The sequence below is a fragment of the Pseudophryne corroboree genome, chromosome 1 (assembly GCF_028390025.1).
Source record: "Pseudophryne corroboree isolate aPseCor3 chromosome 1, aPseCor3.hap2, whole genome shotgun sequence".
NCBI classification, from domain to species: domain Eukaryota; kingdom Metazoa; phylum Chordata; class Amphibia; order Anura; family Myobatrachidae; genus Pseudophryne; species Pseudophryne corroboree.
Genome location: NC_086444.1, coordinates 875,617,273 through 875,639,197, shown reverse-complemented (window position 1 = coordinate 875,639,197; position 21,925 = coordinate 875,617,273). Strand labels below are relative to the sequence as shown.

General features: G+C 48.7%; 1 protein-coding gene across 1 annotated transcript in view; it reads right to left on the bottom strand.

The window, feature by feature from the left end:
• The window catches only part of SPPL2B (signal peptide peptidase like 2B), a 171,565-nt gene extending 152,556 nt beyond the window's left edge, over window positions 1-19,009 (bottom strand). The window contains exon 1 of the mRNA XM_063920077.1: window positions 18,988-19,009. The gene's annotated coding sequence lies outside the window, so the exon portion shown is untranslated. The remainder of the gene's footprint in view (window positions 1-18,987) is intronic.
• Between the last annotated feature and the right edge of the window lie 2,916 nt (window positions 19,010-21,925).

The window sequence follows — 21,925 nt, the reverse complement described above, 5'->3', positions numbered from 1 at the left end:
ATATATCAAACCCTCAGGGGTGAGTCTCAGTAACTTCCCACTGAGCTGTATCTGCATAAACCACCGTTTTCTGCAGGCCTCACAAAGCTGCTGCTTTCACTTATGCGCAGAACGGCATGCTCGCATTCCCCACCAAGTTGTAACACTGTAGGGGTGCAAGGCGCCTCTTCCTGGGGAATATGGCAGCACGCAGCAACTGAGGAACAACACAAGTCCAGTGTCTGGTACAACTGGCCCCGGCCAGTTTTATTGAAACAGAAAATAAAACAAACACCAAAAGAAAATACCTTGCCTGTCCGGCACTAACTAAACACAAGATGTTCCTAACTATCACTAAACAAAAACACAGAGTTCTCCAGTACCCTGTATAGCTCACTTGTATCAGGAAGCGTGTCTCTCACACAGAGATCCTGCAGTTTTCCCAGGCAGTCTGCACACCCTAATCAGGCCAGCAGCTCTATAACACTCTTACACAGCTGAAAGCCTGATTAGCCTTCTGTGAGGCCAAAGACCCGAACTGGGCCCAATGTCTAGAACTCGCCTTATCTCTCTCTCTCAGAGCCTTTACCCAGTTTTTACAGCAAACTGAAAAGGTTCTGACAAAACAAAAGCATTTTTCCTAGAAGTTTCCATTTTCTAAAACATGTAAGACAAGAACCTGGGACAAACATACCTGCCCTCAAATACTATCCCAGTGTTCTTGTCACACTGGTATGAGTCTTACCCTGGATTCCCAAAATCCTTTCCTTGTACTGTCAGCTCTTCCAGGCACAGTTTCTCTAACTGAGGTCTGGAGGAGGGACATAGAGGGAGGAGCCAGAACACACCAGAATCCAAATTCTTTCTTATAGTGCCCATGTCTCCTGCGGAGCCGTCTATTTCCATGGTCCTTATGGAGTCCCCAGCATCCACTACGGACTACGAGAAATAGATTTACCGGTAAGTAAAATCTTATTTTAATCGACGGGTGAACTCCTGCGAGTATTACGTACTCTCACTTAATCCTGGTTAGTCTCAAACTCCATTATTGGACAATTACAAATGTGGAATTCATCTGTTAGGGTTGGCAAGTGTTGAGTACTGTGTGGGATTATCAAATAATTGGCCTAACACCCCAAGACTCTGTGCCTAATATCCCCTTGGTACTATTCAGCAGTTCCCCTTATTATAATAATATAACAGGGTATTATAATGTGTCTTCCCTTCCTGGTTCAGTAACATAGTATGCCAGTTGTTACCATTTGTATCCATAGAAGTTGCTAATATCCCAAAGAAAGTAATTATAGGTATTATCACATTGTTACTGTTTCTCATTTTTATATAATGCGCTTATATAGAGTCAGTCAATCATCAAGGTTTATGATAATGCTGTATTTCATAACAACGTTGACATATAAACCTTGATGATTGACTGTCTATATGAGTACCTCATATTAAGATGAGAAATAGATGTAAATAATTACTCCAGACATTTTGTTTTTATTTAATAATTTTATTTCATTTTCTTTTGCTATACCCCAATATTAGGGGATTTTAACTTTTTATACTGTAGGTATCAACTGTACGTGACATGTCATACATTATGATGAACATAAGGAGGGATTTGGATAGATGTCATATTGGGGAACTTTGCTTTGATGTGTTGTAGAAGTGATTATTATACCTAACATCCACTAACAAATCCTTTACCTGCAATTATACCTATTTGTGTGATGGAGGAATTTGGACTGGAGAGGGGAGGAGTCAAGATGAGAGAGGGGAGGAGTCAAGATGAGAGAGGGGAGGAGTTGGGACTGGAGAGGGGAGGGGTCAAGATTAAACCGTAAACCGCCCCCCCTAAAAGAAAAGTCTAGATCCGACCCTGCTCCTGAGTTCCCATCACCTGAAGCTCCACCCCAGAGCCATGCTAAGCCCCTCCCCCTGGTCCATCCGCTCCAGAGTTCCACTTCACTTGAAGCAGCATCACCGGACAATACTAAGCTCCGCCCCCTGGTCCTCCCGCTCATGAGCACCCCATCAGCCATCACCAGAAGCTACGCCCACTGGACAGTGCGCACTCCGCGCAGCTTTGTCTCCCTCTCCCTGCTTCATCTGAAGTCCTACTGCTTCTGCTGCCAGTCCTGTACTTTAAAAAAAAAAAAATGCCACCAAACAGTGGTGTGTGATGTTATGCAGCTGCTGATTGGCATCTTCAGCTGCTGTTGTCATTTACACTCCACATCTAGAGGGGTATCTGGTGGCAACATTATGGCAGCAGTGGTGTAAGAGAGAGCAGGGCATGTTGGGCGCTGGAGCCCAGGGCCGGCGCAAAGCAGCAGGTTGGTGTATGCAACGCCCGAAGACCTGTGAGCTCTAAAAGGAAGGGGCAGTCATTGGTCAGAGCAACGGTCGGAAGGGAGCTGCTGAAATAACGTAAGTAATGTGGCGGGACCTGGAGGAAGGAGAGCCGCTGACTGTGCTAGTGTCCTGACTCCTCAGACACACCCCCTCCCTTGCCACGGTGGAACCGCAGAAGGCTTTTAAGGAAGAGAGCGGAAGCTGCTACAACCAGTGTGAGGTAAGCAGAGAAGGTGTTTGAATACAAGGGTGTCGTATACTCCATCCAGCCTGTCACCAGTGGCGTAACTACTGCCCCCGCAGCCCTTGCGGTGGCTTGGGGGCGAAGGGCTGCGGGGGCGCCACTGATTTAGCGCAGATTGACATGCGGACGAGCGTCCGCATGTCAATCTGCGGTCTCCTCTCTCTCCTTCCCTCCGCTGCTGCCTGCTGTGTTGGAGGGACACGGAGGGCACAGCGCGCGCCTCTCCTGTGTACCTCCTGGGTCTCCGGCAGGTCTAATAAAGGAAGTGCCGTTCGTGAGCTCTGATTGGCTCACGAACCGGCACTTCCTTTAACAGACCCGCCGGAGACCCAGGAGGGACACAGGAGAGGCGCGCGCTGTGCCCTCCGTGTCCCTCCAACACAAAACAGCAGGGGAGCGCGAGGGGGGGGGGGCACTGGGGGAGCATATAATGTGGCACTGAGGGGGCATATGTGGCACTGGGGGGGTATAGTTGCATTGGGGGCACGTGAGTACCTGGCACTGTGGGGGAATATCTGGCACTGGGGGCATATGTGGCACTGGGGGGGCGGGTACACCCAGTGCATGAAACCCCTGGCAACGAGCATGACACCCAGTGCATGAAACCCCTGGCAACGAGCATGACACCCAGTGCATGAAACCCCTGGCAACGAGCATGACACCCTGAGCATGAAAACCCCTGGCACCGTGCATGGAACCAAGAGCATGAAACCCCTGGCAATGAGCAGGTAATTTAAAAGTAATTAGAAGCCTTACTGTAGGACTTAATGTGTAATGGGCATTACGGTGTGTGGCATAATGTATCACGGACATTTTGGTGTGTGTCATAATGTGTCACAGGCATTACGGTGTGTGGCATACTATGTCACGGGCATTGTGGTATGTGGTATAATGTCTCAGGGGCATTGTAGTGTGGCATAATGTATAACGGGCATTACGGTGTGTGGCATAGGGTATAATGGGCATTGCGGTATGTGTCACAGGCATTACGGTGTATGGTATACTATATCACGGGCATTGTGATATGTGGTATAATGTCTCAGGGTCATTGCAGTGTGTGGCATAATGTATCACGGATATTGCGGTGTGTGTCATAATGTGTCAGGCATTACGGTGTGTTGTATACTATATCACGGACATTGTGGTATGTGGTATAATGTCTCAGGGTCATTGCAGTGTGTGTCATAATGTGTCACAGGCATTGTATGTGCTATAGTGTATCAGGGGCATTGCAGTGTGTGGCATAATGTATCACGGACATTGCGGTGTGTGTCATAATGTGTCACAGACATTGTATGTGCTATAATGCATCAGGGGCATTGCAGTGTGTAGCATAATGTATAACGGGCATTGCGATTCCTGTCATAATGTGTCACAGGCATTACGGTGTGTGGCATGTGTCGGGGGCATTATGGTGTGTGCATATTGTGTCATGTGCATTATTGTGTGTGGCATGTCTAAGGGCCATTGCAGTATGTGGCATAATGTATACTGGGCATTACTATAAGGAGGAAAAATGACAAATAATGTAAGGGGCATGAATCAGGATTATTTTTCTTTCCTGTGGTGGCTAACGTCTGGGCGTGCAGGTTGCAAAACTGGGGTATAAGGTAGTATTTTCCTGCAATGCCATGCCCCTTTATGCGAAGCCACGCCCATTCCAACGAAGCAACACACCCTTTTTTGCGGCGCGCTCATGTTTGTCCCTTTAATAGTGCCAATTATGGGGGATGGAGGGAGCCAAAGAATTTTTTTGGCTTGGGGGAGAAAAATTTCTAGTTACGCCACTGCCTGTCACACTCTCATCATCAGTACCACTCTGCCTGCCGTGCCACTTCTCATTATCCCATCCCTTATTTACTGCCTCACCTACACTCCTAAGATTAATTTCCTCATTCACTGTCACTCTCTCTCTAACTGCCCCAGGTCTCTATTTCTCTGTCTGTTCCTGGTCTCTCTCTGCTCCAGGTGTCTCTCCCTGCTCCGAGTGTTTCTTTCTCTCTGCTCCACGTGTCTCTTTCACTCTATCTCTCTCTCTCTCTGCTGCATGTCTCTCTCTCTTCACCAGGTGTCTCTGTAATTCGCTTCTCTCTGCTCCAAGTGTCTCTCTCTCTCTCTGCTCCAGGTATCTCTCTCTCTCTCTCTCTCTCTGCTCCAGGTGTCTCTCTCTCTCTCTCTCTCTCTCTCTGCTCCAGGTCTCTCTTTCTCTCTGCTCCAGGTGTCTCTCGCTCTCTCTCTCTCTCTGCTCCAGATGTCTCTCTCTCTGCTCCAGATGTCTCTCGCTCTCTCTCTCTGCTACAGGTGTCTCTAGCTCTCTGCTCCATGTCTCTCTCTCTCTCTGCTCCAGGTGTCTCCTTCTCTCTCTGCTCCAGGTGTCCCTTGCTTTTTCTCTGCCCCGGATGTCCCTCGCTTTTTCTCTGCTCCACGTCTCCCTGCTCCAGGTGTCTCTCACTCTCTCTCTACTCCAGGAGTCTCTCACTCTCTCTGCCTCAGTTGTCTCTCTCCACTCCAGGAGTCTCTCACTCACTCTATGCACCAGGTGTCTCTTGCTCTTCCTTTGCTCCAGGTATCTCTTGCTCTCTCCCTGCCCCAGGTGTCTCTTGTTCTGCTCCACAGCTCTCACTGTCTCTGCTCCATGTCTCTCTCTCTCTGCTCCACATCTCTCTCTCTGCTTCACGTCTCTCTCTCTCTGCTCCACATCTCTCTCTCTTTCTCTCTCTGCTCCACGTCTCTCTCTCTCTTTCTCTCTCTGCTCCACGTCTCTCTCTCTGTTCCAGGTGTCTCTGACTCTCTTTCTGCCCCAGGTGTCTCTGTATCACTCTCTCTACCCCAGGTGTCTCTCGCTCTCTCTCCCTGTCCCAGGCATCTATCGCTTTCTCTCTCTGCCCCAGGTGTCTCTCTCTCTCTCTCTCTCTCTGTCCTAGGTGTCTCTCGCTCTCTGTCCTAGGTGTATGTCGCTCTCTGTCCCATGCATCTTTGTTGCCCTCCCTGACTGGAGGTTCCTTGCTCTGTATGTCAGGGCTTTTAACAGGAATGACAATTGCCCTGTGTCCGGTGTGTGTATCCCAGTGCGATGTTCTGGGTACTATATAGTTGGTGCGGGCACCAATTTTTTATTTGCCCTAGGTGCCATCAACCCCAGTTACACCTCTGCATGGCAGTAAAGATAACTACTGAGGCACTCTTAGAGGATAGCAGAACATAAGGACAGGTAAAATATGCTTTAAATGGACCATACCTATGGAGTGCAATGTGTGCTCCTATAATAGGCATTTCTAGAGGAAGTTCTGTGTAACTTGTGCACATGTTTTGGTGGTTCATAAATTATCCTAACACAGGTAATAAAGAGAGGGTTCTGTGTTTAGAGGTAACACTGCTCCTTTGTACCTCCCTGTCTGTCTGTCTCTCTCTATAGATCTGCCTACAGGTTGCTGTCTGATTTATCCCATTCCAGGGGCCCCTTCTGTGATGCTCTCTGTAATATATGGTGGTCACTGATGATCTCTGTAATATACGGTGGTCACTGATGCTCTGTAATATATGGTGGTCACTGCAATGATCTCTGTAATATACAGTGGTCACTGATGCTCTTTGTTTAATATGGTTGTCACTGATGCTCTCTAATATACGGTGGTCACTGTGATGCTCTCTGTAATATACAAGGTCACTGCAATGCTCTCTGTAATATACGGTGGTCACTGCTGGGGTTTTAATGAGTCTCCTGTTATGTGACAGCTGTGCTTGCTCTCCTGGTGCATAACTCACTTACGCAGCAGAAGAGCACAACTGTCATTCACTGCTCCTTCTGTGTGATGGTCTCCTCAAAGGGCAAATGTAAATCAGTGCCCACCGCTGAAGCAAGTTGGCCATGCTGGGTTCAAGATGCATGATGGCAGAGTTGGAGGAAACCACTGAACACCTGGGGGCCTGGCCCTTAGGCCACTGAATGTTTTCATTAAAAAAATAAAAATACATGTAATCGGCCGGTGGTTGATGACAGGCATGGGGGGGACGGGGGGACGGGGGGGGGGGGGGGGGGGTAGAAATAACGTATCCCCTGCCCCCCCTCCTTAATCAAGCTTTGCAGCGACACACAATAGGCCCTTAATGAATTTCAGCTCCAGGCCCATGTGGACATTAATCTGGCACTGCTCCAACCACATATCTCGCTCCAGGGCCTCCTGAACAGCATTATTGAACACGTCGAGCACCACGTCTGACAAATGCACACCATCGTTCCTGTATAACCCCTTACACCTGACTGAAATGTTTATGTGCCGAATGACACTCCCCCACTGGAGGAAACCAGCTTCCCCACCAAGACAACCTCGGGATTATGTAGGACCATATCACATGGCTATGCCCCCAATGTACTCTTATTCATTCCATATCCTCCCACATGAACCTGAACAGGTCAAGGGATTTTATCGTACCTAAATTGTTGCCCCCCAGGTGCAACACCACCACATCTGGGGCATGCCCTGTAACCCTTCCTGCAAGCTCCCTTAGCCTGTGCCATGACATACCCCTGCTACCAAACCAGGAAACCGACCCTGCTTCTGCTGCCAAGGCTAGGTGATGTCAATATGGTCTAATAGCCATAGCGCGTTCTTCTACTTAATAGACGTAGAAGTGGCCCATGATCCACACTCGTTTGAAACCCACAGTGCCTGTGAAGAGGTGGGGGATGTTTTTAGCACACAAATGATTCACCAGTGGACAACCGTAGCACCCATGGGCCTACTAATATATTTCTTGTAAAAGTTTGATTTCCACCCCCCAGATTTATAATGTCTGCTACCGATCTACCCCCCTGGGTCGCTGAGGTTGCTGCGCTTATCTGAAGGAAGGCGTTCCAAATTTACTCACATCCCAGGTGAAAGCCGCAAAGCACCTTTTGAAAACTGCCGCAAACTGATATCTGGTAAGTGCAGACTTGTTACTGTGTATGAGGAAATGAACCCTCCCAGTCTGCCTAACACACACATAAGTTTGCACTGCCTCCACTGGACAGACCGCTTGGGCTGACTGCCTCCTAGGCTGAATCCACCTGCCCTTCCCATTTGGACCTATGTACCTTGCACAGCACCAAGTCCTGTGACACCACCACGTTTTTGAACAGCAAGCCTGTACCCTCTGCATTTCTTAACTCAAAATAGAAAATAAAGTAATGTGGGCGCACTATAGAAAATACTTTAGTGGCAGCTGCTGGTTTTGTAAACACAGTTTTATTCTTAAAACATATAATAATTGATAAAACTTTCAATCCTTCACAACCCTACATAAGAACAGTTGTAATAAATTTGGACGCATGTCCTAAAGCTAAAAACTTGCTAATTTAGCATATTACTGCTGGTTATATAGACAAAAATTGCATGCATACACTAGGGATTAGTAAATATTGCACTTTGGGCTCAAATGAGGTGTTAGTAGGCACGGCAGTTCTTATATTATCGAAGCCAGTTTACAAGTATGAAGCCAATCCTATGATCCAGTTACATGTAGATGCACATATATCCTCTCATTGAATAGTGTCCACGTGTATAATATAGTCCCATGTGCATGGAATATGGTCACTTACTCACTGACCGGTTTGTAATGGCCCCTCGGCGGCGGTGCCCCGATGTTGTGTCCTGGGGCTCGGCTGGCGTGTGTCTCCGAGGAGTAGTTCTATATATGAGAGATATTTATTTCTATATTAAAATTAGCTTAGGGCTGCATTTTATTTGTATCCCGTTTTTAGCTTATTTTAGCTTCTATAAAGTGCACAGTAGATGAATATCTTTAATACTGTGTGTCTGCTGGTTCCTAACACTAACTGCTGGTGCTAGTTCACTAAAATGGATGCTAATTAATTCATTACAGCCATAACCAATTACTCATTTGTAGTGGGTATAAATAAAGCCAATAAGCCTCATCAGCTATACCTCTGATGAAACCGCCCCCTTTAGAGGCGGAGAAACGCGTCAGATGACTCACACACGCTGTTGGAACGCAGCCGGAAGCCCCGAACCCGGAAGTCGCGGAACGCGACGAGCGAACGTCCCCTGCAGCTACAGACTTGCTTACAACCGTAGCCACCTCGCGGTGCGGGGGACACACGCCAGCCGAGCCCCAGGACACAACATCGGGGCACCGCCGCCGAGGGGCCATTACAAACCGGTCAGTGAGTAAGTGACCATATTCCATGCACATGGGACTATATTATACACGTGGACACTATTCAATGAGAGGATATATGTGCATCTACATGTAACTGGATCATAGGATTGGCTTCATACTTGTAAACTGGCTTCGATAATATAAGAACTGCCGTGCCTACTAACACCTCATTTGAGCCCAAAGTGCAATATTTACTAATCCCTAGTGCATGCATGCAATTTTTGTCTATATAACCAGCAGTAATATGCTAAATTAGCAAGTTTTTAGCTTTAGGACATGCGTCCAAATTTATTACAACTGTTCTTATGTAGTGTTGTGAAGGATTGAAAGTTTTATCAATTATTATATGTTTTAAGAATAAAACTGTGTTTACAAAACCAGCAGCTGCCACTAAAGTATTTTCTATAGTGCGCCCACATTACTTTATTTTCTATTTTGTGTGTATTATCGGTGGACTCCCAGATCCTCCTTTTGTGGGCTGCCAGAAAATCCATATCTTATTACGGATTATAACATTGTAACATTAGAGTAACTAGCGCCCACATTTTATTTATATTTCTTAACTCCACTACCAGCTCTCCTATCCTAAAAGCACAGCTAAAAGCCATAAAAAAGCGTCCTGAAGAGCAATGTCTCTCCTTCAGTGTTGCACATATCTAGAGCGATGTGCACCAACCCCCTAAGCCTCTCTAAAGTGACTGGCTCCTGGGGTTTGGGGATCTTAGCCTCTGCCCTGTCCCAGCCTCTCACTATTGTGCACCCCATGAATGCCTTGGTGAAAGCGTGCTTGCCCTGCAATTTTGAAAATAAAAATACCTGCTAGGATGCTATTACCTGAGGACCTCAAAGCCCTTTTAGACATGCCAAGAGCTGCTGCAGAGTATCCTTACTCCCCTCTGGCTTTAGCGCCTGAAATTGCCTCCATCTCTATCATTCTACCGTATAAGCAGTTCATGTCTTTGGAGCCAGAGATTTTTCCACTATGTTACTTAGATCGGTTCAACTATCTGCCAAAGATGAGATGGGCAAATCAGGAATTCCACACGGTGCCAGTGGCGCTGCCGCCCCAAAAAACTCCCATTTCTGCTTCGACAAAGCGTCCGCTATGACGTTCTGCACCTCTGGTGTGTGCTTAACCCTGAAAGTGCCATTGTGCTGCAGGCAAGCCATTACTAACCACCGGAGCAATTTTATCACTGGGTGTGATGCCGCGCACTGTCAATTGATGGCCTGCACTACTCCCATGTTATCGCACCAAAACTGTATGTGCCTATTCGCCAGCATAGGATCCCATATGTCTACTGCCACTATTATTGGAAACAGCTCTAACGCTGCAAGTTTTATGTCAAACCTCAGAGTTTACACCTTTGTGGCCAAGCCTGTGTGCACCATGCACCCTGCAAATATTCCCCCGAAACCAGCCGTGCCCACAGCATTCGTACAAACGTTGCACGGTTTGGCTAAAGAGTGCTGGGCCACAATCACACACCATTAAAGTGATGTAGAAATTCTTCCCACACCCTCAAGTGCTCCTTCAACTCTCCCCCTACCCGAATAAAAACATATTTCCTTTCTAAGCGCCTTTTAAAGATCCGTTCCATGGGAATAACATGGCAAGTAAAACTTAACAAACCCAGCAGTGACTGCATCTACCCTAGGGTGATTTCTTAGCCTATGTGCATACCGGATTCCCTGCTCAGCTTCGCAACATTGTCAGCAGGCAATTTGCACTCTCTCCTTTCTGTGTCTATCTCTATGCCCAGGTACGAAATTACTGGCTTAGGGACCTCCGTTTTTTTATGTTGCTATGGGAACTCCAAACTCCCCTAGCATGGCTTGAATGAGCAGGCCCTGCCAACAAACAAAGTCCAAATAATGCGCAACTGCCTTGCAACCTTTGCGCACATCAAGGCACCACTGCAAGAATGAGCTGAAGATCTCAAAGAAAGCGCACAAATTTGCACAGCCCATTGGAAAGCATTAGTCTATTAACACAAAGCAGTCAAAGCGTATCCCCATGAGCTTGAAACTATCTGGGTGAAGGGAAAGTAGCCTGAATGGCAACTCGATATCCAGCTTTGCCATGAAAGCCCCCTTCCCTTGCTTCCTGACCATTTTGACGGCTTGATCAACGACTGATACTGCACTGAGCATTGCTGCTGATCCAGGGCATCCTTTGGGGAAGGATAGGTGCCTGATGAACCTGAATTTTCCTGGCGCTTTTTGAGAACTAAGCTTAATGGTGAAATCACTAAATCGGATAGAGGGGGAGGTGTCATAAATGGGCCCAACATCTTATCCAAAGATAATTCCTTCACTGCCAAAAGCATTGCTTTAATGGAGTTTAAGTTTTTATTGCACGCTGCTGGGGGCACATTTTATGTCACTGAGATCATAAACCCGTCCCTAAACCCCTCTCGCAGCAATTGGGCTTCCTGGCACTTGGGATACCTGTTGAGGAGACTAGGTCCTGATACGCGCCAAACATGTCATCACCTATAGTAGGTGGAACTCACACTGATGCGCTGTACAAGTTGCCAGTTCGTGCTGAGCTGGTTGCGGCAATCACCACAGGGAGTGCTGACCCCATGCACCATCCGCAGCAGCCATAACTGATAATGATCCTTTTAACGGTGCTGGTGAGTCCCTGATGTTTGATGCATGGCCGCACCACTTCTAAAACGGGCTGGGAGAGCCCTTATCCTCCGCGGGGCATGCCGTAAAGCCGTCCCCATGCTGCTCCATTGTAAGGTGGGTGCCTGTTGTATACAGCAGAAAGGAGGGGATGTGCAGTGTGAACCTCTGTACCTGCGTGCAGGGCCGGATGAAGCCTTCGGGGGGCCTGGGGTACTTAAGGTAGGGGGGCCCTCTTGTCAGGACCCCCCCCCCCCCCCGGTTATATGTTTGTGTGTGTGTGTGTCTCCTCCTCCCGCAACAGCAATTCCCTGTATCCACACCCAGAGCCAGATTTAGACCATCAGTTTGGGTCCCCCCTCCTTCAACTGCATGCAGTTTCATTCACACACACACACAAACACACACACATACTGCCCCCATAGCAATACACACATGCTGCCCCCTATAGCCACACACACACACACACTGCCCCCATAGCTGCACACACACACTGCCTTACTGACACGGAAACGATACCTCTTACTGACAGATACCACTTAATGGGCCAGATGTTTTATCCCTTCAGAAAAGTTTGTTATGTGCAGGCTGTCACTTCTCCACATTAGCACGCTGTTTTGTACTCATCCTTCACTGAAATGTATGAACGCTCCTCTGGCCAGTAAAAGGATTCGTTATGTGGCAGGGGAGGCGATGCAGTCACATCTCTCTCTTCGCCGTTCGTACTACTGTGGAGCATGTGCAGTGTACTTCTTTCCCAGTGGTCCCCGCGCCTGTGTTTCTGCACATGCGCGCTTGACAGGGAAAGATGCCGGGGAAGGACACTGTGTCTGGCCAGGCAGTGCACATACAATAACGGGGGAGGCGAAGAGTGCAGGGAGGCATAACGCGGCTTAAAGCGCAGTGTCCCCCTTCATACATTAGGTAATGGTTCGCCTACCTATGCACACAGTGCGGGATACGTTACAGTCCTGTGCGCTGTGTGCATTCGTTAAAACTACACTGACAGCCAGTTCTTACATCAGGTAGAAGCGGAGAAAGCAGTACTTAGCGTGTGCTATGTGCACAAAGCCACATAGCACACATTCTTACATCTGCCTCACTGACATATCTTAGATAGAAACACTGACACACACACTTAATGACACAGACACCGCTTACTGACACACACTTAACTACACAGACACCTCTTACTGACACAAAATAAGATTTTACTTACCGATAAATCTATTTCTCGTAGTCCGTAGTGGATGCTGGGGACTCCGTCAGGACCATGGGGATTAGCGGCTCCGCAGGAGACAGGGCACAAAAATAAAGCTTTAGGATCAGGTGGTGTGCACTGGCTCCTCCCCCTATGACCCTCCTCCAAGCCTCAGTTAGGATACTGTGCCCGGACGAGCGTACACAATAAGGAAGGATTTTGAATCCCGGGTAAGACTCATACCAGCCACACCAATCACACCGTACAACTTGTGATCTGAACCCAGTTAACAGTATGACAAACGTAGGAGCCTCTGAACAGACGGCTCACAACAATAACAACCCAATTTTTTTGTAACAATAACTATGTACAAGTATTGCAGACAATCCGCACTTGGGATGGGCGCCCAGTATCCACTACGGACTACGAGAAATAGATTTATCGGTAAGTAAAATCTTATTTTCTCTAACGTCCTAGTGGATGCTGGGGACTCCGTCAGGACCATGGGGATTATACCAAAGCTCCCAAACGGGCGGGAGAGTGCGGATGACTCTGCAGCACCGAATGAGAGAACTCCAGGTCCTCTTTAGCCAGGGTATCAAATTTGTAGAATTTTACAAACGTGTTCTCCCCCGACCACGTAGCTGCTCGGCAGAGTTGTAATGCCGAGACCCCTCGGGCAGCCGCCCAGGATGAGCCCACCTTCCTTGTGGAATGGGCCTTGACAGATTTAGCCTGTGGCAGGCCTGCCACAGAATGTGCAAGTTGAATTGTGCTACAAATCCAACGAGCAATCGTCTGCTTAGAAGCAGGAGCACCCAGCTTGTTGGGTGCATACAGTATAAACAGCGAGTCAGATTTTCTGACTCCAGCCGTCCTTGAAATATATATTTTCAATGCCCTGACAACGTCCAGCAATTTGGAATCCTCCAAATCGCTAGTAGCCGCAGGCACCACAATAGGCTGGTTCAGGTGAAACGCTGACACCACCTTAGGCAGAAAATGAGGACGCGTCCGCAGTTCTGCCCTGTCCGAATGGAAAATCAGATATGGGCTTTTATACGATAAAGCCGCCAATTCTGACACTCTCCTGGCTGAAGCCAGGGCCCGTAGCATGGTTACTTTCCATGTAAGATATTTCAAATCCGCCGATTTGAGTGGCTCAAACCAATGGGATTTGAGAAAATCCAAAACTACATTAAGGTCCCACGGAGCCACTGGGGCACAACCGGGGGCTGTATATGTAGTACTCCTTTTACAAAAGTCTGGACTTCAGGAACTGAAGCCAATTCTTTCTGGAAGAAAATCGACAGGGCCGAAATTTGAACCTTAATGGACCCCAACTTGAGGCCCATAGACAATCCTGTTTGCAGGAAATGTAGGAATCGACCCAATTGAAATTCCTCCGTGGGGGCCTTCCTGGCCTCACACCACGCAACATATTTTCTCCAAATGCGGTGATAATGTTGTGCAGTCACCTCCTTCCTGGCTTTTACCAGTGTAGGAATGACCTCTTCCGGAATGCCTTTTTCCCTTAGAATTCGGCGTTCAACCGCCATGCCGTCAAACGCAGCCGCGGTAAGTCTTGGAATAGACACGGTCCCTGTTGAAGCAGGTCCCGTCTTAGAGGTAGAGGCCACGGATCTTCCGTGAGCATCTCCTGAAGTTCCGGGTACCAAGTTCGTCTTGGCCAATCCGGAGCCACGAGTATCGTTCTTACTCCCCTTTGCCGTATAATTCTCAGTACTTTTGGTATGAGAGGCAGAGGAGGAAACACATACACTGACTGGAACACCCACGGCGTTACCAGAGCGTCCACAGCTATTGCCTGAGGGTCTCTTGACCTGGCGCAATACCTGTCCAGTTTTTTGTTGAGGCGAGACGCCATCATGTCCACCTTTTGGTTTTTCCCAACGGTTCACAATCATGTGGAAGACTTCTGGATGAAGTCCCCACTCTCCCGGGTGTAGATCGTGTCTGCTGAGGAAGTCTGCTTCCCAGTTGTCCACTCCCGGAATGAACACTGCTGACAGTGCTATCACATGATCTTCCGCCCAGCGAAGAATCCTTGCAGCTTCTGCCATTGCTCTCCTGCTTCTTGTGCCGCCCTGTCTGTTTACGTGGGCGACTGCCGTGATGTTGTCCGACTGGATCAACACCGGCTGACCCTGAAGCAGGGGTTTTGCCAGGCTTAGAGCATTGTAAATCGCTCTTAGCTCCAGTATATTTATGTGAAGAGACATCTCCAGGTTTGACTATACTCCCTGGAAGTTTCTTCCCTGTGTGACCGCTCCCCAGCCTCTCAGACTGGCATCCGTGGTCACCAGGACCCAGTCCTGTATGCCGAATCTGCGGCCCTCTAACAGATGAGCACTCTGCAACCACCACAGCAGAGACACCCTTGTCCGTGGCGATAAGGTTATCCGCTGATGCATCTGCAGATGTGATCCGGACCATTTGTCCAGCAGATCCCACTGAAAAGTTTGTGCGTGGAATCTGCCGAATGGAATCGCTTCGTAAGAAGCCACCATCTTTCCCAGGACTCTTGTGCATTGATGCACAGACACTTTCCCTGGTTTTAGGAGGTTCCTGACAAGTTCGGATAACTCCTTGGCTTTCTCCTCCGGAAGAAACACCTTTTTCTGAACCGTGTCCAGAATCATTCCCAGGAACAGCAGACGTGTCGTCGGGGTCAATTGAGATTTTGGAAAATTCAGAATCCACCCGTGCTGTTGCAGCACTATTTGGGTTAGTGCTACTACGTCCCCCAGCTGTTCCCTGGACCTTGCCCTTATCAGGAGATCGTCCAAGTAAGGGATAATTAATACGCCTTTTTCTTCGTAGAAGAAACATAATTTCGGCCATTACCTTGGTAAAGACCCGAGGTGCCGTGGACAATCCAAACGGCAGCGTCTGAAACTGATAATGACAGTTTTGCACCACGAACCTGAGGTACCCTTGATGTGAAGGGCAAATTGGGACATGCAGGTAAGCATCCTTGATGTCCAGGGACACCATAAAGTCCCCTTCTTCCAGATTCGCTATCACTGCTCTGAGTGACTCCATCTTGAACTTGAATTTTTGTATGTACAGGTTCAAAGATTTCAGATTTAGAATAGGTCTTACCGAGCCGTCCGGCTTCGGTACCACAAATAGTGTGGAATAATACCCCTTTCCCTGTTGTAGGAGGGGTACCTTGACTATCACCTGCTGAGAATACAGCTTGTGAATGGCTTCCAATACCGTCGCCCTGTCTGAGGGAGACGTTGGCAGAGCAGACTTTAGGAACCGGCGAGGGGGAGACTTCTCGAATTCCAACCTGTAACCCTGAGATATTATCTGCAGGATCCAGGGGTCCACCTGTGAGTGAGCCCACTGTGCGCTGAAATTCTTGAGTCGACCCCCCACCGCCCCTGAGTCCGCTTGTAAAGCCCCAACGTCATGCTGAGGGCTTTGCAGAAGCCGGGGGGGGCTTCTGCTCCTGGGAAGAAGCTGCTTGGTGCACTCTCTTACCCTTTCCTTTGCCTCGGGGCAAATATGACTGTCCTTTCGCCCGCTTGTTCCTATAGGAACGAAAGGACTGCGGCTGAAAAGACGGTGTCTTTTTCTGTTGGGAGGGGACCTGAGGTAAAAAGGTGGATTTCCCGGCTGTTGCCGTGGCCACCAAATCCGATAGACCGACCCCAAATAATTCCTCCCCCTTATACGGCAATACTTCCATATGCCGTTTGGAAACCGCATCACCTGACCATTGTCGCGTCCATAAACTTCTTCTGGCAGATATGGACATCGCACTTACTCTCGATGCCAGAGTGCAAATATCCCTCTGTGCATCTCGCATATATAGAAATGCATCCTTTAAATGCTCTATAGTCAGTAAAATACTGTCCCTATCCAGGGTATCAATATTTTCAGTCAGGGAATCCGACCAAACCACCCCAGCACTGCACATCCATGCAGAGGCGATGGCTGGTCGCAGTATAACACCAGTATGAGTGTATATACTTTTCAGGGTAGTTTCCAGCCTCCTATCTGCTGGATCCTTGAGGGCGGCCGTTTCAGGAGACGGTAACGCCACTTGTTTTGATAAGCGTGTGAGCGCCTTATCCACCCTAGGGGGTGTTTCCCAGCGCGCCCTAACCTCTGGCGGGAAAGGATATAATGCCAATAACTTCTTTGAAATTAGCAGTTTTCTATCGGGGTTAACCCACGCTTCATCACACACTTCATTCAATTCGTCTGATTCAGGAAAAACTACAGGTAGTTTTTTCAGACCCCACATAATACCCCTTTTTGTGGTACATGCAGTATCAGAGATATGTAAAGCCTCCTTCATTGCCGTGATCATATAACGTGTGGCCCTACTGGAAAATACGTTTGTTTCTTCACCGTCGACACTAGATTCGGTGTCCGTGTCTGGGTCTGTGTCGACCGACTGAGGTAAAGGGCGTTTTACAGCCCCTGACGGTGTCTGAGACGCCTGTACAGGTACTAACTGGTTTTCCGGCCGTCTCATGTCGTCAACTGATTTTTGTAATGTGCTGACATTATCACGTAATTCCATAAATAAAGCCATCCATTCCGGTGTCGACTCCCTAGGGGGTGACATCACCATTACCGGCAATTGCTCCGCCTCCACACCAACATCGTCCTCATACATGTCGACACACACGTACCGACACACAGCAGACACACAGGGAATGCTCTTATCGAAGACAGGACCCCACTAGCCCTTTGGGGAGACAGAGGGAGAGTTTGCCAGCACACACCCAAGCGCTATAAATATATAGGAACAACCCTATAGAAGTGTTGTCTCCCTTACAGCAGCTTAATATATATCAAAAACGCCAAAAAAAGTGCCCCCCCCTCTCTTTTTTACCCTGTTTCTGTAGTGCAGTGCAGGGGAGAGTCCTGGAGCCTTCCTCGCAGCGGAGCTGAGCAGGAAAATGGCGCTGTGTGCTGAGGAGATAGGCCCCGCCCCCTATTTCGGCGGGCTCTTCTCCGGAGTTTGTGAGACCTGGCAGGGGTTAAATACATCCATATAGCCCCAAGGGCTATATGTGATGTATTTTTTAGCCAGAACAAGGTATTCTCATTGCTGCCCAGGGCGCCCCCTGCAGCGCCCTGCACCCTCCGTGACCGCTGGTGTGAAGTGTGTGACAACAATGGCGCACAGCTGCAGTGCTGTGCGCTACCTCATGAAGAATGAAAAGTCTTCTGCCGCCGGTTTCTGGACCTCTTCGCTTTTCGGCATCTGCAAGGGGGTCGGCGGCGCGGCTCCGGGACCGGACTCCATGGCTGGGCCTGTGTTCGATCCCTCTGGAGCTAATGGTGTCCAGTAGCCTAAGAAGCCAATCCATCCTGCACGCAGGTGAGTTCACTTCTTCTCCCCTAAGTCCCTCGTTGCAGTGAGCCTGTTGCCAGCAGGACTCACTGAAAATAAAAAACCTAAAAACTTTTTCTAAGCAGCTCTTTAGGAGAGCCACCTAGATTGCACCCTGCTCGGACGGGCACAAAAACCTAACTGAGGCTTGGAGGAGGGTCATAGGGGGAGGAGCCAGTGCACACCACCTGATCCTAAAGCTTTATTTTTGTGCCCTGTCTCCTGCGGAGCCGCTAATCCCCATGGTCCTGATGGAGTCCCCAGCATCCACTAGGACGTTAGAGAAACACACTTACTGACAGACACCCTTACTGACAGATATGCCTTACTGACACATACACCACATTTTGGCACATACATACTGATAGCCACCCCTTACTGATACAGATACAAGTTACTGATACAAACATTTACTGACACAAACACTTACTGACAGTATTTATTGGCACATTATCATACATACTTACAGACACACCTTACTGACAGAGCTAAAACTTACTAACACAGATACCAATCACTGACACACACACACAATGCAAAAAAAACACTTATTTACACAGATATGACTTACTGACAGTCTGACACAGACACCACCTATTGACCTATATACCCCTTACTGACACACACAAACACACTTACTGACACCTATACACACACTGACACAAACACACTTACTGACATACACACCATACCCTCCAACATGACCCGCCCCACTAGGTACAAAATGCTCTGTTTCTGGACTTCCCTCTTAATTTATTAATGCCATCACCTGTGAAGAAACAGCTTTCTTATCATTTAACTAGTTCAACACAGGTGATGGAAATCATTAATTAAGAGGGAAGTCCAGAAACAGAGCATTTTGTACCTAGTGGGGTGGGTCATGTTGGAGGTCTAACACACTTCATGACATACATTCACACAGAAGAGGACACAGCCTTCATGATATGCTCCCCCCTCCCCCACAGCACACTGCTGCACACAGAAATACATGCTACTGGTGTGTCACTGTGTGGGGCTGGTGCTCACCTCTCCAAACTCCAGACTACTGTACCTTGACCTTTGCCACTTTTTATCAGCTTCAGTCAGAGGTCAGTCCATTCTCTGGCTGGCTCCCTTTAGTCCGCTTGGTCTGTCTCTCCTCAGAGACGCTGGTAGGAGGTGTGGTCTGCTGCTGCTGTACAGTAGCAGTGTAACCCTTCCTGCAGCCACTCAGCGTGACTGCAGTGTGAAGGCAGCAGAGGCCGGCTGTATCAGAACAGCTCCAGCTGGGGGGCCCCCTGAGATTAGAGGGCCCGGGGTACTGACCTACTGTGACCCCCCCTTAATCCGGCTCTGCCCGCGTGACCAACCCCCTCCTTCCTGCAGCTCCTTATCCCTGCTGTGCGCCCCACTTCCAGATGCAGCCAGGCTGCCCTACTGGCCAGCAGGATGCCCTAGGTGTTAGAACTGGGATGGCTCTGACAATTGCCCCTCCCCCCCCCCCCCCCCCCCCCCAATTTCACACACCTCCCCCTTACCAGACTCTGGCTCCATTGCGTCATCCTTCACAGGGGTATAAGTTCAACCCAGTCGCTCTGAGGCAAGTTGGAGTTAGATGCCCCCCCCCCCTCAAATCAGCATTCACTGGCAGATCCCATCTTACAGTCCAGGAGCAGCGGCGGGTGCACCGTTGCTTGTTAAAGCACAGATTGAGCAACACCTGGCAGGAGCTGTCCTGTCCCCTATTGCAGGTGTTAGCAGGGCTCCTGGGACAGAGCCGATTAACTCTGCAGCAGCAACGGGTGTCCTTCCTGAGCTTCGTTGGAAGCTCCTCTCCCATATATGAATGCGGTGGTGTGTGTTACATGACAGGGGCACACTGACTGTTCCAACAGCTGGAACTATCGATTTCAACAGCTGCAGGTGTCGTTGCCCCATCACCACAGCAGCTGTCCCTGGCTGCTGTGGCTGCCAGCTCTAGGCTGCATGTGAGCTCTTGCGAGTCGCGATGCTAGTGATATCCCGCACATGCCCAGTGGAACTGGCTGGGAAGTGAGGCACAGTGCTTTGGAACTAGGCTGATGTGCTGTGGGTGCTGGCAGGGATAGCCAGAGGGGGGAGTTTTCACTTTGGCAAATGTGATGTTCATACATCAGTGTAGCTTCCTGCTTCACCTTGGTAAAAAGATGAAGCAGGACGTGCTATAGCAGCACGGTATGTGCGCTATAATACATCTCTCCCTCTGTTCTATAGAAACTTCTCGTGCAACAGGTTTTTAGATCAGTTTTTATTTTGTAGGTGTTACCACAGTAGAAAAAAATAAGATTTTAAACCTACCGGTAAATCTTTTTCTCGTAGTCCGTAAAGGATGCTGGGGACTCCGTAAGGACCATGGGGATAGACGGGCTCCGCAGGAGACATGGGCACTTTAAGAAAGACTTTAGGTATGGGTGTGCACTGGCTCCTCCCTCTATGCCCCTCCTCCAGACCTCAGTTAGAGAAACTGTGCCCAGAGGAGACGGACAGTACGAGAAAAGGATTTTTGTTAATCCAAGGGCAAGATTCATACCAGCCACAACAATCACACCGTATAACTTGTGATATACTAACCAGTTAACAGTATGAAAACAACATAGCATCAGTCCAAGACCGATGAAAACTATAACATAACCCTTAAGTAAGCAAAACTATATACAAGTCTTGCAGAAGTAGTCCGCACTTGGGACGGGCGCCCAGCATCCTCTACGGACTACGAGAAAAAGATTTACCGGTAGGTTTAAAATCTTATTTTCTCTTACATCCTAGAGGATGCTGGGGACTCCGTAAGGACCATGGGGATTATACCAAAGCTCCCAAACGGGCGGGAGAGTGCGGATGACTCTGCAGCACCGATTGAGCAAACAGGAGTTCCTCCTCAGCCAGGGTATCAAACTTATAGAACTTTGCAAAGGTGTTTGAACCCGACCAAGTAGCAGCTCTGCATAGTTGTAGTGCCGAGACCCCTCGGGCAGCTGCCCAAGACGAGCCCACCTTCCTAGTGGAATGGGCCTTGACCGATTTTGGTAACGGCAATCCAGCCGTAGAATGCGCCTGCTGAATCGTGTTACAGATCCAGCGAGCAATAGTCTGCTTTGAAGCAGGGTGTCACAACTGAGGGCCTGAGCTGACGGGAGGCAGCCTCAGTTGTAGGGGCTGAGATGTACCGGAACCTGGGAGGTTGTATCAGACCCCTGGACATGTAAGTAACATAAATAATAACTGCCCGAAGGCGTGACCACGACAACTTGGATAAAAGTCAATGATGTTTATTATGACAACTCCGCAACACAGCAGCAGTAAAAGAAAACATAAAAGTCAGCAAAGAATAAATACAGTTCCTGGGTACTACAGGGTGGCAGGAGCCACAGGGCACTGGTAGTGTGAGATAGTTCTTATAATCTTCTAGATGGAAAGTCCTTACCAGGCCCGACTGTAGCAATGGAGATAACCCAGGATTGTACCAGCTGGTGTTCCAGGAAAAGCTGGGTTGCTGAAGATAAAACGGCTGCTGTGGATACTGGCTGGAACCAGACTGTTGTTAGCACGGAGTGGATACTGGCTGGAACCAGTTAAATAATAAATTAAGCTTGAGAGCGATGGAATATGAATGAAATGTAGAACTTGAGAGCGGAGAAATAATAATACCGGTGGAGAGTGGTAAAGTGTAGAAAGGACACCGGCCCTTTAAGAGAAGCTGTACTCTGCTGGAAGCAGGTAATGTTGAAGCTGGAAACAGATGAATCCACAATGGATCGGAGAGTCAGGCTACACCGCAGGTGGAATGCTGGTGCGGGTCTCTATGGTGGAAGTCTTGAGACAGGAGCTGGAACCTGGAAGACAATCACAGGAGAGAGACAAACAGGAACTAGGTTTGACAACCAAAGCACTGACGCCTTCCTTGCTCAGGCACAGTGTATTTATACCTGCAGCAAGGAAGGGATTGGCT